General features: G+C 32.1%; 1 non-coding gene across 1 annotated transcript; it reads left to right on the top strand.

The window, feature by feature from the left end:
* Positions 1–1,586: 1,586 nt before the first annotated feature.
* On the top strand, positions 1,587–1,668 carry trnas-uga (transfer RNA serine (anticodon UGA)). Its single transcript has one exon. It is a non-coding gene; the product is annotated as a tRNA-Ser (tRNA).
* The last annotated feature ends 23,253 nt before the right edge of the window (positions 1,669–24,921 follow it).

Genomic DNA, 24,921 nt, shown 5'->3' with positions numbered 1-24,921 from the left:
GCAGAGTCTCCTGTCAGAGAGAGTTTCAATTCCCATCTCCAGAAGAAATTTGAACATGTCACAAGAAAGGTGCTGGACATCGAGTCCGAGTGGACCATGTTCCGCACTTCTATCGTCGAGGCGGTTGATTGGATCTGTGGCCGCAAGGTAGTTGGTGCCTGTCGTTGCGGTAGTCCTAGAACCCGTTAGTGGACTCCGGCGGTGAAGGATGCTGCCAAGCTGAAGTCCTATCGGGTTCTTTTGGCTCATAGGACACCGGAGGCAATTACATTATCCGCATCCGCATCACCAATGTTGTCATCCACCCGCACCATCAATTTATCAGGACCATACCTGCCCGCTGATTCGCATCAGAGGTTGGCCACCTTTACCACTCACAGATCAATCTAACCCTGTTTCACAGAGTAATGATGTCAACTGGAGCCGCTAATGTTCTCCCAACTATTTAATAGAGATCATCCTGATGACAAGAATTCGGTAATATTGTGAATCCATTGCCTCTGACACTTTCAACAACATGCATGAGCCAATTGTTGGTCCAGCATCATGTTGTGTTATGCTTTCGCAATCACATGTATGAGATTGAAAGGCATACTGGGTGATACAGTGTACACTGATGGTTGTGATATAAACAACTTTAACACTTACTAATATGCGCCACGCTGTGAAGCCACACAATACAAGATTAATCGTTTGTATTCATGACAATTCCTGAATATATTTTACACCCCCGCGCCCCCAAACCCACCCACCTTACCGACGCACGGGGCGGGGTTTGGGGTGTATAAAATAGTCAGGAAGTGTCATGAATACAAAGGATTATGTGTATATGTTGTGTTGTGTTGCGTTTATGTTGTGTTACTGTGACGATGTTCTCCCGAAATGTGTTTGTCGTTCTTAATTGGTGTGGCTTCAAAGCGTGGTGCATATTACTAAGAGTGTTAAAATTGTTTATATCACAACCATTAGTGTACTCTGTGTCACCCAGTATGCCTTGCAGTCGTGTGCGTTTTGCCACGGAAATCACACACAACATGATGCTGGACTAATAAGCAGATCGTGAATGATGTGGAAAGTGATAACGCCAATGACTTCATAGCACGCCCTAATACTTATTATCTGGGTTACTGCCGATAATCATCCAAGAGACTAATAGTGTCTCCTATTGACTTCTTCTCCTTATGACACGGGTCTTAAATGGCTCTTTGAATGGCAAAGGATACTGATCCCAGAATCATGTATATCAAATATTCTGGATGGTTCAACCGCCACCCGCCCGAATCTAATTAAAATCTATTTATTCGTCTTGTCATCCGCCCGACCAGCGGTTTACCCACGGACTCCGTGGATGAGACCGCAAACCGCGCATCTTTAGTGTCTGTATTTGGAGTACTAGACAAATTGACCTTGCTGTGGTCACATTGTTTGTAAAGATACTATTCAACCGATAAAAGTAATGCTTACTTTGAAAAACCTTCCATGATGCTTACTTTGAAGAGCCTTCCACAATGCTGTCTCAATCATTCAGTTTAATCCATTGCAGCCCAGAATGCGCAATAGCTTTTCACAACAATTTCTGCATAAGTGCTATCATGGCCGAGCGGATAAGGCCATGGACTTGAAATCCGTTGGGGCCTCCCCATGCAGGTTCAAATTCTGCTGATAGCGCGTCCGTATTTGGAATACTAAACAAATTGTACATCACGTTATTGCTTGAGGACTGCCTGGTTGGCAACATTGACCTTGCTGTGGTCAAAATGTTTCTAAAAATACCATTTACCCAGTAAAAAACATTCTTACTTTGAAGAGCCTTACATATGTCTGTTTCAATTATTTAATTTCACAAAAAAAAAATAAAGGCAATAGAATACAACCTTTAATTCATTGCAGCCCAGGATGCAAAATTGCCTTTCCCAAAATTTGCAGTTTATGTTTGACATGGCCGAGTGGTTAAGGCCATGGACTACAAATCCATTGGGTTCAAAGCCTGTTGGTGATGCATCTGATTTTGAAGGACTACACAACTCGTACATGAGATCACTGCGAGGAGATGGACAGGTCTGAGCTTGAGTCTTTCCTGTGGTCACAGGTTTAAGAAGAAACTAATGAATCAGTGAAAATAGTGGTATGTTTGAAAACCAAATAAGGAATGACGAATTAAGAAAATGTCAAATCCATGGCAGCCCAAAGTGTTTGATAGCCCTTTCGGCAGATATCTGGGAACGTGTTACCATGGCCGAGGGGTTCAGGCGATTGACTTGAAATCAATTGGGGTCCTACCACGCAGGGTCAGGTCTTGATGGTAATGTGTTTGTATTTGGAGTACTAGACAACTTGTCCGTCACGTTATTGCTTGAGGACTTACTGGTCTGAGACATTGACCTTGCTGTGGTCATACTGTTTTTAAATATACTATTGAACCGGTAAAAATAATGCTTACTTTGAAAAACCTTCCATGATGTTTAGTTTGAAGAGCCCTCCACATTGCTGTCTCAATCATTCAGTTTCACATAAAGAAAAAAAGACAATTGAGTACAATGTTTAGTCCAATGCAACCCAGAATGCGCGATAGCCTTTCACAACATTGCTTGAGTGAGTGTTATCATGGCCAAATGGATGAGGCCATGGACTTATATTCCGTTGGGGCTTCCCCAAGCAGTTTCAAATCCTGCTGGTAACGTGTCTGTATTGGGAGTTATAAACAAATTATACATTATATTATTGCTCGAGGACTGCCTGGTCGGCGACATTGACCTTGCTGTGGTCACAATGTTTCTAAAAATACCATTTACCCAGTAAAAAATATTCTTACTTACAAGACCCTTACATATGTCTGTCTCAATTGTTTGATTTCACACACAAAAATGAAGGCATTGAATGCAACGTTTAGACCATTGCAGCCCAGAATGCAAGATTGCCTTTCACAAAATTCTCAATGTGTGTGTTATCATGGCCGAGTGGTTAAGGCCATGGACTAGAAATCCATTGGGTTCTCCCCGCAGAGATTCAATGCCTGCTGGTGATGCATCTGATTTTGAAGGACTACACAACTCGTAAATGAGATCACCGCGAGGAGATGGGCAGGTCTGAGCTTTAATCTTTCCTGTGGTCACAGGTTTAAGAAGAAACCAATGAATCAGTAAAAATAGTTTTATGTTTGAAAAATGTTACACGTCTGGCCAAATAAAGAATAACAAATTAGGAAAATATTAAATCCATGGCAGGCTTAAGTGTTTGATAGCCCTTTTGTCAGACATCTGGGAACGTGTTATCATGGCCGAGTGGTTCAGGCGATTGCCTTGAAATCAATTGGGGTCTGCCCACGCAGGTTCAGAACCTGATGGTAATGTGTTTGTATTTGGAGTACTAAACAAATTGTCAATCACGTTAATATTTGAAGACTTACTGGTCTCAGACATTGACCTTGCTGTGGTCATACTGTTTTTAAAGATCTTCAGCTCTCACTGGATCAGTTCGCATCCGAGTGTGAAGTGACAGGAATGAGAATCATCACCTCCAAGTCCGATTCCATGGTTCTCGCCCGGAAAAGGTTGGAGTGCCATCTCCAGGTTGGGGAGGAGACCCTGCCCCAAGTGGAGGAATCAAGTACCTAGGAGTCGTGTTCACGAGTGAGGGAAGAGTGGATCGTGAGATCGACAGGTGGATCGGTGCGGCGTCTTCAGTAATGCGGACATTGGATCGATCCGTTGTGGTGAAGAAGGAGCTGAGCCGGAAGACAAAGCTCTCAATTTACCGGTCGATCTACGTTCCAATCCTCACCTATGGTCATGAGCTTTGGGTCATGACCGAAAGGAAAAGATCACGGGTACAAGCGACCGAAATAGGTTTCCCCCGCCGAGTGGCGGGGCTCTCCCTTAGAGATAGGGTGAAAAGCTCTGTCATCCGGGAGGAACTCAAAGTAAAGCCGCTGCTCCTCCACATCGAGAGAAGCAGGATGAGGTGGTTCGGGCATATGGTCGGGATGCCACCCGAACGCCTCCCTAGGGAGGTGTTTAGGGCACGTCCAACCGGTAGGAGACCCAGGACAAGTTGGGAAGACTATGTCTCCCGGCTGGCCTGGGAACGCCTCAGGATCCCCCGGGAAGGCTGGGGAGAGGGAAGTCTGGGCTTCCCTGCTTAGGCGCATGCCCCTGCGACCCGATCTCGTATAAGCGGAAGACGATAGATGGATGGATGGACGCTTTTGTTTGCATTATCTCAGGATTCTACGAACATTATTATCATATTGAGTAAAACAACTACTTTTTGCATTTGCAAGATTTAAACATGCATATGTTTCGAGTAAAACTCCCAAAGATGCATTATTTCAGGCATTATTAGCCATTTTTCATGTGTGGTTTAGAAGTTATGTTTAAATAACTGTCTTATTGAGTGTTGAGTCATATTGAGTGAAACATTTTTTGTATTTGCAAACCATAGAAAAACAACAGTTTTTATTAAAACTCAAATGGATTCAACATCACAAGCATTTTTAGACATTAAGCACGTTTGGATAATGAATTATGTTGAAATACGTTGTTCTTGCTTTTTTCGCAATATCTCAGGATTTTAAGAACATTATTTTCATATTGAGTACAAAACTACTTCTTGCATTTGCAAGATTTAAAAAAGCATATGTTCCCAGTAAAACTCCCAAAGATGCATTATTTCAGGCATTATTAGCCATTTTTCATGTGTGGTTTAGAAGTTCTGTTAAGATAACTGCCAGTGATACAGTATACAGTCATATTGACTAAAACCTAATTTTTGTATTCGCAAACCATTGAAAAACAACTGTTTCCACTAAAACTCACATGGATTCAATATCACTGGCATTTTTAGATATTTTGCATTTTTGGATTAGGAAATATGTTGAAATATATTTGTATTGCTTTTTTCGCAATATCTCAGGTGTAAGAACATTATTGTCATATTGAGTACAAAACTACTTTTTGCATTTGCAAGATTTAAAAAAGCATTTGTTTCCTGTAAAATTACCAAATATGCATTATTTCAGGATTATTAGCCATGTTTCATGTGTGGTTCAGAAGTTATGTTTAAATGACTTCCAGTGTTACAGTATACAGTCATATTGAGTAAAAACTATTTTTTGTATTTGCAAACCATAGAAAAATCACTGTTTCTAGTACAACTCACATGGATTAAATATCACAGGCATTTTTAGACATTTTGCACTTTTGGATTAGGAAATATCTTGAAATATATTTGTATTGCTTTTTTCGCAATATCTCAGGATTGTAAGAACATTATTGTCATATTGAGTACAAAACTACTTTTTGCATTTGCAAGATTTAAAAAAGCATTTGTTTCCTGTAAAATTACCAAATATGCATTATTTCAGGATTATTAGCCATTTTTCATGTGTGGTTCAGAAGTTATGTTTAAATGACTTCCAGTGTTACAGTATACAGTCATATTGAGTAAAAACTATTTTTTGTATTTGCAAACCAAAGAAAAATCACTGTTACTAGTACAACTCACATGGATTAAATATCACAGGCATTTTTAGACATTTTGCACTTTTGGATTAGGAAATATCTTGAAATATATTTTTATTGCTTTTTTCGCAATATCTCAGGATTGTAAGAAAATTATTGTCATATTCAGTATAAAACTACCTTTTGCATTTTCAAGATTTAAAAAAGCATATGTTTCTAGTAAAACTTCCAAAGATGCATTATTTTAGGCATTATTAGCCATTTGTCATGTGTGGTTTAGAAGTTGTGTTTAAATAACTGTCAGTGTTACAGTATACAGTCATATTGAGTGAAACCTAATTTTTGTATTTGCAAACCATAAAAAAAAACAACTGTTTCTAGTAAAACTCATATGGATTCATAATCACTGGCATGTTTAGACAATTTGTACCTTTGGATTAGGAATGAGGTTGAATATAGTTTTATTGCTTTTTTGGCAGTATCTCAGGATTGTAAGTACATTCCTGTCAAATTGAGTAAAAAAAAGACTTTTTCTTTTTGCAAACCTTACCAAATGATTTTTTTTCCAGTAAAACTCACAGAGATACATTTCTTCAGGCATTATTAGACATTTTCCATGTGTAGGTTAGAAGGTATGTTTGAATACATTGTTATTGCTTTTTTCGCATTATTTTCAGGAGATCATTATTGTCATATTGAGAAAAAACTTTTTTCTGCATTTGCAAGCTCCAAAAAAGTATTTGTGTGGAGAAAAACTCCCAAGGATGCTTTATTTCAGGCAATTTTAGCCATTTTTCTGGTTTGGTTTAGAAAATGTTTAAATATCTGTCATATTGAGTGTCTCAGTATACAGTCATAATGAGTAAAACATATTTTTTGTATTTGCAAACCATAAAAAAACAACTGTTTCTAGTAAAACTCACATGTATTCAATATCACAAGCATTTTTAGACATTTTGCACTTTTGGATTATGAATTATGTTGAAATAAATTTTTATTGCTTTTTTCACATTATCTCGGGATTGTAAGAACATTATTGTCATATTGAGTAAAAAACTAAAAAAACTACTTTTTGCATTTGCAACATTTAAAAAAGCATATGTTTCCAGTAAAACTCCCAAAGATGCAATATTTTAGGCATTATTAACATTTTGTCATGTGTGGTTTAGAAGTTGTGTTTAAATAACTGTCAGTGTTACAGTATCCTGTCATATTGAGTAAAACAATTATTTTTTTATTTGCAAACCATTGAAAAACAACTGTTTCCACTAAAACTCACATGGATTCAATATCACTGGCATTTTTAAATATTTTGCACTTTTGGATTAGGAATGATGTTGAAATATATTTTTATTGCTTTTTTCGCAGTATCTCAGGATTGTAAGTACATTCCTGTCAAATTGAGTAAAAAATTACTTTTTGATTTTGCAAGCCTTACCGAATGCATTTTTTTCTAGCAAAACTCACAGATATACATTTCTTCAGGCATTATTAGACATTTTGCATAAGATCATTATTGTCATATTGAGAAAAAAAACTACTTTTTGCATTTGCAAGATTTAAAAAAGCATATGTTCCCAGTAAAACTCCCAAAGATGCATTATTTCAGGCATTATTAGCCATTTTTCATGTGTGGTTTAGAAGTTATGTTTTAATATCTGTCATATTGAGTGTTACAGTATAGACTCATATTGAGTAAAACAGATTCGCGCCAGCGCCCCCCGCGGCCCCAAAATGGATGGATGGATGGATACTTTTTGTATTTGCAAACCATAAAAAAAACAACTGTTTCTAGTAAAACTCACATGTATTCAATATCACAAGCATTTTTAGACATTTTGCACATTTGTATTATGAATTATTTTGAAATACATTTTTATTCATTTTTCGCATTATCTCGGGATTGTAAGAACATTATTGTCATATTGAGTAAAAAAAACTACTTTTTGCATTTGCAAGATTTAAAAAAGCATATGTTTCCAGTAAAACTCCCAAAGATGCATTATTTTAGACATTTTTAGCATTTTGTCATGTGTGGTTTAGAAGTTATGTTTAAATATCTGTCATATTGAGTGTTACAGTATAGACTCATATTGTGTAATATATAATTTTTGTATTTGCAAACCATAGAAATACAACTCTTTCTAGTAAAACTCACATGTATTCAATATTACAGGCATTTTTAGACATGTTGCACGTTTGGATTAGGAATTATGTTGAAATACATTTGTATTGCTTTTTTTGCAATATCTCATTCCTGTCAAATTGAGTAAAAAATTACTTTTTGTTTTTGAAAACCTTACCAAATGTTAAATGTTTTCCAGTAAAACTCACAAAAATACATTCCTTCAATTATTATTAGACATTTTGCATATGTATTTTTGGAATTATGTTGCAAAAACTGTCATATTGAGTGTGACCGTATACTTTCATTTTGAGTAAATCCTAATTTTTGTATTTGTGAACCTTTCCAAAATACTTGATTCTGGTAAATCTCACATAAATTCAATATTACAGGTTTTTTAGACAGATTTTATGTTTGGTTTTGGAATTATGTATATAAACCTTTCATATTTAGAATGACAATTATACTGTTATATTGAATAATACAAAAAAACTAACTTGTGTCATTGCAAACCATACATCAGCTAGTTATTCTAGTACAACTAACAAAGATAAATATCTCTAGGCCTTATTAGCCATTTTGCATATGTTGTTTAGAAGTTATGTTTGAATACATATTGATTGCTTTTTTCGCTTCCTCTCTGATTTGCCACCTTATCGTGGTAGGGGAGTTTGCATGTTCAAATGATTTCAGGAGCTATGTTGTCCGGGGGTTTTATTCCCCCTGGTAGGGTCTCCCAAGGCAAACAGGTCAGCGTGGTCTTCCGGACAACAAAGTAGGTGGTGTAGACAACCTGGATAATAAGTTACTGAAAATGACTGCTGGTATCATATCAGTGCCTGTTTGTCATATTTTTAATAGATGTTTACAAGTTGGCCTGTGTCCAAACTTATGGAAGGTGGCAAAGGTTACTCCTCTACAAAAGGATACCAAATTGGCTTTCAGTGAGGGCATTTCTAGACCAATAAACATCCTACCTGGTTTATGTAAAATACTGAAGAAATGTGTGTATGCCCAAATTCAAGCTTACATTCAGTCAAATGGGCGAGCTACTGATTCTCAACAAGCATATAGAACGGTCCACTCTACATCCAATGCTATTATACAGATGACCGACGATTGGCTTAATGCTATAAATAATTCTATGTTGGTCGGAACTGTGCTGTTAGATTTTAGTGCTGCATTTGACGTGATTGACCACTCTCTTTTATTTGATAAACTTAAATGTTATGGTTTTAATACATCAGACCGTTTTTGAAACATCACTCCAAAAGTGGAAATGCAAAATGTCTGAAGATATGTATTTTTGAGCGTTTTCCTGGAAAAAAAAAACATTTGGTAAGGTTTGCAAAAACAAAACGTATTGTTTTACTAAATTTGAAGGTAATGTACTGAGAATACTGAAATAATACGGAAAAGGCAATAAAAATATATTCCAACATAATTCCTAATCCAAACGTGCAAAATGTCTAAAAATGCCTGTGATATTGAATACATGTGAGTTTTACTAGATACAGTAGTTTTTCTATAGTTTGCAAATACAAAAAGGAGGTTTTACTCAATATGACAGTTATTTAAACACAACTCCTACACCACACATGAAAAGTGGCTAATAATGACTGAAATAATGCATCTTTGGGAGTTTTACTCGAAACATATGCTTTTTTAAATCTTTCAAATGCAAAAAGTAGTTTTTTACTCAATATGGCAATAATTGTCTTACTATCCTGAGATAATGCGAAAAAAGAAATAAAAATTTATTCAAACATAACTTCTAATCAACACATGAAAAATGGCTAATAATGCCTAGAGATATGTTTTTTTGTTAGTTGTACTAGAAAAATGATCTTTTGTAAGATTTGCAAAGACACAAGTTAGTTTTTTTATTCAATATAACAGTGTAACTGTCATACTAAATATGAAAGGATTATAATCATAACTCCAAAACCAAACATGAAATTTGTCTAAAAAAGCCTCTAATATTAAATGTATGTGAGTTTTACCAGAATCAGGTATTTTGGAAAGAATCACAAATACAAACATTAGGTTTTATGGTCTCATATTGGTCACACTCAAAATGACAGTTTTTGAAACATAACTCCAAAAGTAGAAATGCAAAATGTCTTATAATGCCTGAAGAAATGTATCTTTGAGAGTTTTACTGGAAATAAAACATTTGGTAAGTTTTGTAAAAACAAAAAGTATTTTTTTAATAAATTTGACAGTAATGTACTTAGAATCCTGAGATAATGCGAAAAAAGCAGTTAAAATGTATTCCAACATAAGTCCTAATCCAAACGTGCAAAATGTCTAAAAATGCCTGTGATATTTAATACATGTGAGTTTAACTACATTCCGTTGTTTTTCTATGTTTTGCAAATACAAACATGGGGTTTTACTCAATATGACTGTATACTGTAACACTCAATATGACAGTTATTTAAACATAACTCCTAAACCACACATGAAAAATGGCTAATAATGCCTGAAATAATGCATCTTTTGGAAATTTACTCAAAACATATGCTTTTTGTAATCTTGCAAATGCAAAAAGTAGTTTTTTACTCAATATGACTATAATGTTCTTAGAATCCTGAGATAATGCAAAAAAAGCAAAAAAAAAATGTATTCAAACATAACTTCTAAACAACGCATGAAAAATGGCTAATAATACCTAGAGATATGTATTTTTTTGGTTGTACTAGAAAAATTATCTTTTGTAAGGTTTGCAAAGACACAAGTTAGTTTTTTTTATTCAATATTACAGTGTAACTGTCTTACTAAATATAAAAGTTTCATAATCATAACTCCAAAACCAAACTTGAAATTTGTCTAAAAAAGCCTGTAATATTACATTTATGTGAGTTTTACCAGGATCAGGTATTTTGGAAAGAATCACAATTACAAAAATTAGGTTTTACTTGCCTCATGTGGGTCACACTCCAAATGACAGTTTTTTAAACATAACTCCAAAAGTAGGAATGCAAAATGTCTGATAATGCCTGAAGGAATGTATCTTTGAGAGTTTTACCGGGGAAAAAAACATTTGGTAAGGTTTGCAAAAACAAAAAGTATTTTTTTTAATAAATTTGACGGTAATGTACTTAGAATCCTGAGATAATGCGAAAAAAGCAATTAAAATGTATTCCAACATAATTCCTAATCCATATGTGCAAAATGTCTGAAAATGCCTGTGATATTGAATACATGTGAGTTTTACTAGATACAGTTGTTTTTCTATGGTTTGCAAATACAAAAATTAGGTTTTACTCAATATGACTGTATACTGTAACACTCATTATGACAGTTATTTAAACATGACACCTTCACCACACATGAAAAATGGCTAATAATGCCTGAAATAATAAATTTAAAATTTTGCAAATGCAAAAAGTAGGTTTTTACTCAATATGACATTAATGTTCTTACGATCCCGAGATAATGCGAAAAAAGCAATTAAAATATATTCCAACATAATTCCTAATCCATACGTGCAAAATGTCTAAAAATGCCTGTGATATTTAATACATGTGAGTTTAACTACGTACCGTTGTTTTTCTATGGTTTGCAAATACAAAAATGGGGTTTTACTCAATATGACTGTATACTGTAACACTCAATATGACAGTTATTTAAACATAACTTCTAAACCATACATGAAAAATGGCTAATAATGCCTAGAGATATGTATTATTGTTAGTTGTACTCGAAAAACGACCGTTTGTAAGGTTTGTAAAGACACAAGTTAGTTTTTTTATTCAATATAACAGTGTAACTGTCATACTAAATATGAAAGGTTTATAATCATAACTCAGAAACCAAACATGAAATTTGTCTTAAAAAGCCTTTAATATTGAATTTATGTGAGTTTTACCAGAATCAGGTATTTTGGAAAGAATCACAAATACAAATATTAGGTTTTACTGGCCTCATATTGGTCACACTCAAAATGACAGTTTTTGAAATATAACTCCAAAAATACACATGCAAAATGTCTAATAATGCCTGAAGAAATGCATCTTTGAGAGTTTTCCTGAAAAAAAACAAACATTTGGTGAGGTTTGCAAAACCAAAATTGTATTTTGTACTCAATTTGACGGTAATGTACTTAGAATCCTGAGATAATGCCAAAAAAGCAATAAAAATGTATTCCAACATAATTCCTAATCCAAACATGCAAAATGTCAAAAAATGCCCGTGATATTGAATACATGTGAGTTTTACAAGAAACAGTTGTTTTTCTATGGTTTGCAAATAGAAAAATGAGGTTTTAGTCAATTTGACTGTATACTGTAACATTCAACATGACAGTTATTTAGACATAACTCCTACACCACACATGAAAAATAGCTAATAATGCCTGAAATAATGCATTTTTGGAAGTTTTACTCGAAACATATGCTTTTTTAAATTTTGCAAATGCAAAACGTAGTTTTTTACTCAATATGACTATAATAGTCTTACAATCCTGAGATAATGCGAAAAAAGCAATAAAAATGTATTCAAACATATCTTCTAAAAACATGCAAATAGGTTAATAATGCCTAGAGATATGTTTTTTGTTAGTTGTACTAGAAACATTATCTTGTGTAAGGTTTGCAAAGACACAAATTTGTTTTTTTATTCCACATAACAGTGTAACTGTCATACTAAATATAAAAGGTTTATAATCATAAATCCAAAACCAAACATGAAATTTGTCTTAAAAAGCCTTTAATATTGAATTTATGTGAGTTTTACCAGAATCAGGTATTTTGGAAAGAATCACAAATACAAAAATTAGGTTTTACTGGCCTCATATTGGTCACACTCAAAATGACAGTTTTTGAAACAAAACTCCAAAAATACACATGCAAAATGTCTAATAATGCCTGAAGAAATGCATCTTTGAGAGTTTTCCTGAAAAAAACACATCTGATGAGGTTTGCATAAACAAAATTTAATTTTTTACTCAATTTGACCGTAATTTTCTTAGAATCCTGAGATAATGCGAAAAAAGCAATAAAATTGTATTCAAACATAACTTCTAAACAACAAATGAAAAACTACTGATAAATCCTAGAGATATGTATTTTTGTTAGTTGTACTCGAAATATTATCTTTTATAAGGTTTGCAAAGACGTAAGTTAGTTTTTTTTATTCAATATAACAGTGTAACTGTCATACTAAATATGAAAGGTTTATAATCATAACTCCATACCAAACATGAAGTTTGTCTAAAAAAGCCTGTAATATTGAATTTATGTGAGTTTTACCAGAATCAGGTATTTTGGACAGGTTCGCAAATACAAAAATTAGGTTTTACTGGCCTCATATTGGTCACACTCAAAATGACAGTTTTTGAAACATAACTCCAAAAATACACATGCAAAATGTCTAATAATGCCTGAAGAAATGCATCTTTAAGAGTTTTCCTGAAGAAAAAAAAACATTTGGTGAGGTTTGCAAAGACCAAATTTAATTTTGTACTCAATTTGACGGTAATGTACTTAGAATCCAGAGATAATGCGAAAAAAGCAATAAAAATGTATTCCAACATAATTCCTAATCCAAACGTGCAAAATGTCTTAAAAAAGAATGTGATATTGAATACTTGTGAGTTTTACTAGATACAGTTTTTTTTCTATGGTTTGCAAATACAAAAATTAGGTTTTACTCAAAATGACTGTATTTTGTAACACTCAATATGACAGTTATTTAACATAACTCCTACACCACAAATGAAAAATGGCTAATAATGCCTGAAATAATGCAACTTTGGGAGTTTTACTCGAAACATATGCTTTTTAAAATCTTGCAAATGCAAAAAGTAGTTTTTTACTCAATATGACTGTAATAGTCTTACAATCCTGAGATAATGCGAAAAAAGCAATAAAAATGTATTCAAACATAACTTCTAAACAACACATGCAAAATGGCTAATAATGCCTAGAGATATGTATTTTTTTTTAGTTGTACTAGAAAAAGTATCTTTTATAAGGTTTGCAAATACACACGTTGGTATTTTTATTCAATATAACGGTGAAATTGTCATACTAAATATGAAAGGTTTATAATCATAACTCCAAAACCAAACATGAAATTTGTCTTATAAAGCCTTTAATATTGAATTTATGTGAGTTTTACCAGGATCAGGTATTTTGGAAAGAATCACAAATACAAAAATTAGGTTTTACTGGCCTCATATTGGTCACACTCAAAATGAGAGTTTTTGAAACAGAACTCCAAAAATACACATGAAAAATGTCTAATAATACCTAAAGAAATGCATCTTTGAGAGTTTTCCTGAAAAAAAAAAAAACATTTGGTGAGGTTTGCAATAACAAAATTTTATTTTGTACTCAATTTGACGGTAATGTACAAAGAATCCTGGGATAATGCCAAAAAAGCAATACAAATGTATTCCAACATAATTCCTAATCCAAACGTGCAAAATGTCTAAAAATGCCTGTGATATTGAATACATGTGAGTTTTACAAGAAACAGTTGTTTTTCAAATTTTAGCAAATACAAAAATGAGGTTTTACTCTATATGACTGTATACTGTAACACTCAATATGACAGTTATTTAAACAAAACTCCTACACCAAACATGAAAAATGGCTAATAATGCCTGAAATAATGCATCTTTTGGAGTTTTACTCGAAACATATGCTTTTTTAAATCTTGCAAATGCAAAAAGTAGTTTTTTCACTCAATGTGACTATAATGTTCTTACAATCCTGAGATAATGCAAAAAAAGCAATAAAAATGTATTTAAACATAACTTCTAAACAACACATGCAAAATGGCTAATAATACCTACAGATATGTTTTTTTGTTACTTGTACTAGAAAAATTATCTTTTGTAAGGTTTGCAAAGACACAAGTTAGTTTTTTTATTCAATATAACAGTGTAACTGTCATACTAAATATGAAAGGTTTATAATCATAACTCCAAAACCAAACATGAAATTTGTCTTAAAAAGCCTTTAATATTGAATTTATGTGAGTTTTACCAGAATCAGGTATTTTGGAAAGAATCACAAATACAAACATTAGGTTTTATGGCCTCATATTGGTCACATTCAAAATGACAGTTTTTGAAACATAACTCCAAAAATACACATGCAACATGTCTAATAATGCCTGAAGAAATGCATCTTTGAGAGTTTTCCTGAAAAAAAAACATTTGCTGAGGTTTGCAAAAACAAAATTAAATTTGTTACTCAATTTGACATTAATGTACTTAGAATCCTGAGACAATGCAAAAGAAGCAATAAAAATGTATTACAACATAATTCCTAATCCAAACGTGCAAAATCTCTATAAATGCCTGTAATATTAATAAATACATGTGAGTTTTGCTAGATTCAGTTGTTTTTCTATGGTTTGCAAATACAAAAATGAGGTTTTACTCAAAATGACTGTATACTGTAACACTCAATATGACAGTTATTTAAACATAACTCCTACACCACAAATGAAAAATGGCTAATAATGCCTGAAATAGTGCATCGTTGGGAGTTTTACTCGAAACATATGCTTTTTTAAATCTTGCAAATGCAAAAAGTAGTTTTTTACTCAATATGACTATAATAGTCTTACAATCCTGAGATAATGCGAAAAAAGCAATAAAAGAGTATTCAAACATAACTTCTAAACAACACATGCAAAATGGCTAATAATGCCTAGAGGTATGTTTTTTTTTAGTTGCACTAGAAAAATTATCTTTTGTAAGGTTTGCAAAGACACAAGTTAGTATTTTTATTCAATATAACGGTGTAACTCTCATACTAAATATGAATGTGTTATAATCATAACTCCAAAACCAAACATGAAATTTGTCTTAAAAAGCCTTTAATATTGAATTTATGTGAGTTTTACTGGAATCAGGTATTTTGGAAAGAATCACAAATACAAGTATTAGGTTTTACCGGCATCATATTGGTCATACTCAAAATGACAGTTTTTGAAACATGACTCCAAAAATACACATACAAAATGTCTAATAATGCCTGAAGAAATTAATCTTTGAGAGTTTTCCTGAAAAAAAAAACATTTGGTAAGGTTTGCAAAAACAAAATTTAATTTGTTACTCAATTTGACAGTAATGTACTTAGAATACTGAGATAATGCAAAAAAAGCAATAAAAATGTATTCCAACATAATTCCTAATCCAAACGTGCAAAATGTCTAAAAATGCCTGTGATACTGAATACTTGTGAGTTTTACTAGATACAGGTGTTTTTCTATGGTTTGCAAATACAAAAATGAGGTTTTACTCAATATGACTGTTTACTGTCACACTCAATATGACAGTTATTTAAACATAACTCCTACACCACACATGAAAAATGGCTAATAATGCCTGAAATAATGCATCTTTGGGAGTTTTACTCGAAACATATGCTTTTTTAAATCTTGCAAATGCAAAAAGTAGTTTTTTACTCAATATGACTATAATAGTCTTAGAATCCTGAGATAATGCGAAAAAAGCAATAAAAATGTATTCAAACATAACTTCTAAACAACAAATGCAAAATGGCTAATAATGCCTAGAGATATGTATTTTGGTTAGTTGTACTAGAAAAAAGATATTTTGTAAGGTTTGCAAAGACACAAGTTAGTTTTTTTTTTCAATATAAGAGTGTAACTGTCATACTAAATATGAAAGGTTTATAATCATAACTCCAAAACCAAATATGAAATGTGTCTTAAAAAGCCTTTAATATTGAATTTATGTAAGTTTTAGCAGAATCAGGTATATTGGAAAGAATCACGAATACAAAAATTAGGTTTTACTGGCCTCATATTGGTCACACTCAAAATGACAGTTTTTGAAACATAACTCCAAATATACACATGCAAAATGTTTAATAATGCCTGAAGAAATGCATCTTCGAGAGTTTTCCTGAAAAAAAAAACATTTTGTAAGGTTTGCAAAAACAAAATTTGATTTGTTACTCAATTTGACAGTAATGTACTTAGAATCCTGAGATAATGCGAAAAAAGCAATAAAAATGTATTCCACTATAATTCCTAATCCAAATGTGCAAAATGTCTAAAAATGCCTGTGATATTGAATACATGTGAGTTTTACTAGATACAGTTGTTTTTCATCCATCCATCCATTTACTACCGCTTATTCCCTTTGGGGTCGCGGGGGGCGCTGGCGCCTATCTCAGCTACAATCAATGGTTTGCAAATTCAAAAATGAGGTTTTACTCAATATGACTGTTTACTGTCACACTCAATATGACAGTTATTTAAACATAACTCCTACACCACACATGAAAAATGGCTAATAATGCCTGAAATAATGCATCTTTGGGAGTTTTACTCGAAACATATGCTTTTTTAAATCTTGCAAATGCAAAAAGTAGTTTTTTACTCAATATGACTATAATAGTCTTAGAATCCTGAGATAATGCAAAAAAAGCAATACAAATGTATTCACACATAACTTCTAAACAACACATGCAAAATGGCTAATAATGCCTAGAGATATGTTTTTTTTGTTAGTTGTACTAGAAAAATGATCTTTTGTAAGGTTTGCAAGGACAAAAGTTAGTTCTTTTATTCAATATAACAGTGTAACTGTCATACTAAATATGAAAGGTTTATAATCATAACTCCAAAACCAAATATGACATTTGTTTTAAAAAGCCTTTAACATTGAATTTATGTAAGTTTTAGCAGAATCAGGTATTTTGGAAAGAATCACAAATACAAATATTAGATTTTACTGGCCTCATATTGTTCACACTCAAAATGACAGTTTTTGATACATAACTCCAAAAATACGCATGCAAAATGTCTAATAATGCCTGAAGAAATGCATCTTTGAGAGTTTTCCTGAAAAAAAAAAAAACATTTGGTAAGGTTTGCAAAAACAAAATTTGATTTGTTACTCAATTTGACAGTAATGTACTTAGAATCCTGAGATAATGCGAAAAAAGCAATAAAAATGTATTCCACTATAATTCCTAATCCAAATGTGCAAAATGTCTAAAAATGCCTTTGATATTGAATACATGTGAGTTTTACTAGATGCAGTTGTTTTTCAATGGTTTGCAAATACAAAAATTAGGTTTTACTCAATATGACTGTATACTGTAACACTCAATATGACAGTTATTTAAACATAACTCCTACACCACACATGAAAAATGGCTAATAATGCCTGAAATAATGCATCTTTGGGAGTTTTACTCGAAACATATGCTTTATTAAATCTTGCAAATGCAAAAAGTAGTTTTTTACTCAATATGACTATAATAGTCTTAGAATCCTGAGATAATGCGAAAAAAGCAATAAAAATGTATTCACACATAACTTCTAAACAACACATGCAAAATGGCTAATAATGCCTAGAGACATGTTTTTTTGTTAGTTGTACTAGAAAAAGTATCTTTTGTAAGGTTTGCACGGACACAAGTTAGTTTTTTTATTCAATATAACAGTGTAACCGTCATACTAAATATGAAAGGTTTATAATCATAACTCCAAAACCAAATATTAAATTTGTCTTAAAAAGCCTTTAATATTGAATTTATGTGAGTTTTAGCAGAATCAGGTATTTTGGAAAGAATCACAAATACAAATATTAGATTTTACTGGCCTCATATTGGTCACACTCAAAATGACAGTTTTTGAAACATAACTCCAAAAATACACATGCAAAATGTCTAATAATGCCTGAAGAAATGCATCTTCGAGAGTTCTCCTGAAAAAAAAAAAACATTTTGTAAAGTTTGCAAAAACAAAATTTTATTTGTTACTCAATTTGACAGTAATGTACTTAGAATCCTGAGATAATGCGAAAAAAGCAATAAAAATGTATTCAAACATAATTCCTAATCCAAACGTGCATAATGTCTAAAAATGCCTGTGATATTGAATCCATGTGAGTTTTACTAGATACAGTTGTTTTTCAATGGTTTGCAAATACAAAAATGAGGTTTTACTCAATATAACTGTATACTGTAACACTCAATATGACAGTTATTTAAACATAACTCCTACACCACACATGAAAAATGGCTAATAATACCTGAAATAATGCATTTTTGGGAGTTTTACTCGAAACATATGCTTTTTTAAATCTTGCAAATGCAAAAAGTAGTTTTTTACTCAATATGACTATAATAGTCTCAGAATCCTGAGATAATGCGAAAAAAGCAATAAAAATGTATTCAAACATAACTTCTAAACAACACATGCAAAATGGCTAATAATGCCTAGAGATATGTTTTTTTGTTAGTCGTACTAGAAAAATGATTTTATGTAAGATTTGCAAAGACACAAGTTAGTTTTTTTATTCAATATAACAGTGTAACTGTCATACTAATAATGAAAGGTTTATAATCATAACTCCAAAACCAAATATGACATTTGTCTTAAAAAGCCTTTGATATTGAATTTATGTAAGTTTTAGCAGAATCAGATCATTTTTCTAGTACAACTAACCAAAATACATATCTCTAGGCATTATTAGCCATTTTCCATTTGTTGTTTAGAAGTTATGTTTGAATACATTTTTATTGCTTTTTTCGCATTATCTCAGGATTCTAAGACTATTTTAGTCATATTGAGTAAAAAACTACTTTTTGCATTTGCAAGATTTAAAAAAGCATATGTTTCGAGTAAAACTCCCAAAGATGCATTATTTCAGGCATTATTAGCCAATTTTCATGTGTGGTGTAGGAGTTTTGTTTAAATAACTGTCATATTGAGTGTTAAAGTATACAGTCATATTGAGTAAAACCTCATTTTTGTATTTGCAAACCATAGAAAAACAACTGTATCTAGTAAAACTCACATGTATTCAATATCACAGGCATTTTTAGACATTTTGCACGTTTGGATTAGGAATTATATTGGAATACATTTTTATTGCTTTTTTCGCATTATCTCAGGATCCTAAGTACATTACTGTCAAATTGAGTAACAAATAAAATGTTGTTTTTAAAAACCTCACCAAAAGTTTTTTTTTTTTCAGGATAACTCTCAAAGATGCATTTCTTCAGGCATTATTAGACATTTTGCATTTGTATTTTTGGAGTTATGTTTCAAAAACTATCATTTTGAGTGTGACCAATATGAGGCCAGTAAAACCAAATTTTTGTATTTGTGAACGTTTCCAGAATACCCGATTCTGCTAAAACTCACATAAATTCAATATTACAGGCTTTTTTAGACAAATTGCACGTTTGGATTAGGAATTATGTTTGAATAAATTTTTATTGCTCTTTTTGCATTATCTCAAGATTTTAAGTACATTACTGTCAAATTGGGTAAAACATTCCTTTTTGTTTTTGCAAACCTTACAAAAGGTTTTTTTTTCCAGTAAAACTCACAAATATACATTTCTTCAGGCATTTTTTTGTAATTTTGCATGTGTATTTTTGGAGATATGGTTCAAAAACTGTCTTATTGAGTGTGACCAATGTGAGGCCAGTAAAACCAAATGTTTGTATTTGTGAACCTTTCCAAAATACCTAATTCAGGTAAAACTCACATAAAGTCAATATTACAGGCTTTTTTAGACAGATTTTATGTTTGGTTTTACGAGTTATGTTTATGAACCTTTCATATTTAGTATGACAGTAATACTGTTATATCGAATAAAAAAAACAAACTTGTATCTTTGAAAACACTGTAAAAATAAATTCTGTAAAAAAACGGTCATTTACTGGCAGCTACGGCTGCCAAACAAAAATCATAAAATTAAACTAAAACATTGTAAACCAAATAATGATCAAAAACATTATATTTACAGACATTTTCATGAAATGTTTTGGGGAGAAATATCGTAATTTTACAGATTTTTACAAAATTATTACGATCAACCACCTTTAATAAAGTGATGATGCAAACAGTTCTGCAGAAAAATACCTTTATTCTAAAGAGTTTTTCCAAAGTATTACGATCAATCACCTTTAGTGAAGTGACAATGCTGGCGGTTCCACAGAAAAATACCGTTGTTTAACAGATTTTTTCTGAATTGTTAGGATCAGGGGTGTCTCATACACTTTACCGGTGGGCCACTGGATGCAGGAAATTGATACAAAGTGGGTTAACCTTGCATTAATCGCTATCCCAACCTAGCAACGTACTTACCAATCCCACCATTTCACCCCGAGAATTTCACTACCCTCATATAGGATTGACTCAAAGCTTGGCCGGGCGAATATGACAAGTAGTACCGCGGTGGGCTTTTTTGTACGCTCATTCACCAAATCATAAGCGTGCCAATTGAGGCATGTGATGTGCACGGTATTGTTGTGCATATGATGGTGACTGCAAGATATACTTGGTCAACAGCCACACAGGTCACACTGACGGTGGCTGCACAAACAACATTAACACTGTTACAAATATGCACCACACTGTGAACCCACATTGAACAAGAATGATAAACACATTTCAGGAAAACATCCTCACTGTAATAAAACATAAACACAACATAACAAATACCCACAAAACCATGGAGCGCTATCTTTTCCGGGCTACATCCCCGCTACCACCCAACCCCGCGCCCCAAAACATCACCGCCCTCCTCCGTTCGTTGGTTGAGCTGGGCGGGTTTAGGTGGTGGGGGTGTGTATTGTAACACATGGAATTCTGGGTATTGTTTCTGTTGTGTTAATGCTGTGTTACGGTGAAGATGTTCTCCTGAAATGTGTTTGTCATTCTTGTTTGATGTGGCTCAGTGTGGCGCATATTTGTAACATTGTTAAAGTCGTTTGTACGGCCACCGTCAGTATGATCTGTAAGGCTGTTGACTGTTGATTAAGTATGTCTTACAGTCATTCATGTATGTCATATTACAGGGAAAAACATGTAATTGTTAGTTTGAGCATAAACCTTTTATAAGAGGCTACATATATTTTTCGCCTTGAATGTGAATATTCACATAAATATTAAAAAAATTTGATTTACCTTAAAATTACATATACAACTTTTAGATTGTCAGTATGGACAAATACTTTTATATAACAAGCTACATATTTATATAAAGTTAATTACTGTAATTTTACATGAAATTGAAAGTAATTTGAGAAAACAGAAAATAATATGTATAATCAATTTGGTATTTTCCTGTAAAAAAATGGAATATACATAGTTCGTCATTACTGGTATATTATTCAAAATAACAGGCGGTTTGTTTATTTACAGATAATGTCTTCAATTCTACAGTTTTATAACCTATCTAAAAAAAATGTAAAATTACAGTAGAAATTTAGAGTAAACTAAACATAAAAATTGGATTTTTTTTTTTTTTTTACAGTGAACCCTACAAAAGATAATTTTTCTACTACAACTAACAAAGATACACATCTCTAGGCATTATTAGCCATTTTGCATGTGTTGTTTAAAAGTTGTGTTTGAAAACATTTTTATTGCTTTTTTCGCATTATCTCAGGATTCCAAGAACATTATTGTCATATTGAGTAAAACAAAAATTTTTTGCATTGCAAAGATTTAAAAAAGCAATCGTTTCGAGTAAAACTCCCAAAGATGCATTATTTCAGGCATTATTAGCCATGTGTGGTGTAGGAGTTATGTTTAAATAACTGTCATATTGAGTGTTACAGTATACAGTCATATTGAGTAAAACCTAATTTTTGGATTTGCAAACCATAGAAAATCAACTGTATCTAGTAAAACTCACATGGATTCAATATCACAGGCATTTTTAGATATTTTGCACGTTTGGATTAGGAATTATGTTGGAATACATTTTTATTGCTTTTTTCGAATTATCTCAGGTTTCTAAGTACATTACTGTCAAATTGAGTAACAAATAAAAAAAATTTTTCGCAAACCTAACCAAATGTTTTTTTTTTTCAGGAAAACTCTCAAAGATGCATTTCTTCAGGCATTACTAGACATTTTGCATTTGTATTTTTGGAGTTATGTTTCAAAAACTGTCATTTTGAGTGTGACCAATATGAGGCCAGTAAAACCTAATTTTTGTATTTGTGATTCTTTCCAAAATACCTGATTCTGGTAAAACTCACATAAATTCAATATTAAAGGCTTTTAGACAAATTTCATGTTTGGTTTTGGAGTTATGATTATAAACCTTTCATATTTAGTATGACAGTTACACTGTTATATTGAATTAAAAAACTAACTTGTGTCTTTGCAAACCTTACAAAAGATCATTTTTCTAGTACAACTAACAAAAAAACATATCTCTAGGCATTATTAGCCATTTTGCATGTGTTGTTTAGAAAGTATGTTTGAATACATTTGTATTGCTTTTTTCACATTATCTCAGGAGAAGAACATTATAGTCATGTTGAGTAAAAAACTACTTTTTGCATTTGCAAGATTTGAAAAAGCATATGTTTCGAGTAAAACTCCCAAAGATGCATTATTTCAGGCATTATTAGCCATTTTTCATGTGTGGTGTAGGAGTTATGTTTAAATAACTGTCATATTGAGTGTGACAGTATACAGTCATATTTAGTAAAACCTCATTTTTGTATTTGCAAACCATAGAAAAACAACTGTATCTCGTAAAACTCACAAGTATTCAGTATCACAGGCATTTTTAGACATTTTGCACGTTTGGATTAGGAATTATGTTGGATTACATTTTTATTGCTTTTGTGGCATTATCTCAGGATTCTAAGTACATTACTGTCAAATTGAGTAACAAATAAAATTTTGTTTTTGCAAACCTTACCAAATGTTTTTTTTTTCCAGGAAAACTCTCAAAGATGCATTTCTTCAGGCATTATTAGACATTTTGCATGTGTATTTTTGGAGTTATGTTTCAAAAACTGTCATTTTGAGTGTGACCAATATGAGGCCAGTAAAACCTAATTTTTGTATTTGTGATTCTTTCCAAAATACCTGATTCTGGTAAAACTCACATTAATTCAATATTAAAGGCTTTTTAAGACAAATTTCATGATTGGTTTTGGAGTTATGATTATAAACCTTTCATATTTAGTATGACAGTTACACTGTTATATTGAATAAAAAAACTAACTTGTGTCTTTGCAAACCTTACAAAAGATCATTTTATAGTACAACTAACAAAAAAAACATATCTCTAGGCATTATCAGCCATTTTGCATGTGTTGTTTAGAAGTTATGTTTGAATACATTTTTATTGCTTTTTTCGCATTATCTCAGGATTGTAAGACTATTATAGTCATATTGAGTAAAAAACTACTTTTTGCATTTGCAAGATTTAAAAAAGTATATGTTTCGAGTAAAACTTCCAAAGTTGCATCATTTAAGGCATTATTAGTTCTTTTTCATGTGTGGTGTAGGAGTTATGTTTAAATAACTGTCATATTGAGTGTGACAGTATACAGTCATATTGACTAAAACCACATTTTTGTATTTGCAAACCATAGAAAAACACCTGTATCTAGTAAAACTCACAAGTATTCAGTATCACAGGCATTTTTAGACATTTTGCACTTTTGGGTTAGGAATTATGTTGGAATACATTTGTATTGCTTTTTTCGAATTATCTCAGGATTCTAAGTATATTACTGTCATATTGAGTAACAAATTAAATTTTGTTTTTGCAAACCTTACCAAATGTTTTTTTTTTTTTCAGGAAAACTCTCAAAGATGCATTTCTTCAGGCATTATTAGACATGTTGCATGTGTATTTTTGGAGTTATGTTTCAAAAACTGTCATTTTGAGTGTGGCCAATATGAGGCCAGTAAAACCTAATTTTTGTATTCGTGATTCTTTTCAAAATACCTGATTCTGGTAAAACTCACACAAATTCAATATTAAAGGCTTTTTAAGACAGATTTCATGTTTGGTTTTGGAGTTATGATTATAAACCTTTCATATTTAGAATGACAGTTACACTGTTATATTGGAAAAAAAAACTAACTTGTGTCTTTGCAAACCTTACAAAAGATCATGTTTCTAGTACAACTAACAGAAAAACATATATCTAGGTATTATTAGCCATTTTGCATGTGTTGTGTAGAAGTTATGTTTGAATACATTTTTATTGCTTTTTTCGCATTATCTCAGGATTGTAAGACTATTATAGTCATATTGAGTAAAAAACTACTTTTTGCATTTGCAAGATTTGAAAAAGCATATGTTTCGATTAAAACTCCCAAAGATGCATTATTTCAGGCATTATTAGCCATTTTTCATGTGTGGTGTAGGAGTTATGTTTAAATAACTGTCATATTGAGTGTGACAGTATACAGTCATATTTTGTAAAACCTCATTTTTGTATTTGCAAACCATAGAAAAACAACTGTATCTAGTAAAACTCACAAGTATTCAGTATCACAGGCATTTTTAGACATTTTGCACGTTTGGATTAGGAATTATGTTGGAATACATTTTTA

This window comes from Nerophis ophidion, linkage group LG19, assembly GCF_033978795.1.
Source record: "Nerophis ophidion isolate RoL-2023_Sa linkage group LG19, RoL_Noph_v1.0, whole genome shotgun sequence".
In the NCBI taxonomy this organism is placed as follows: Eukaryota; Metazoa; Chordata; class Actinopteri; order Syngnathiformes; family Syngnathidae; genus Nerophis; species Nerophis ophidion.
The sequence above is the reverse complement of the archived record's forward strand: the minus strand, read 5'-3'. Positions and strand labels throughout refer to the sequence as shown.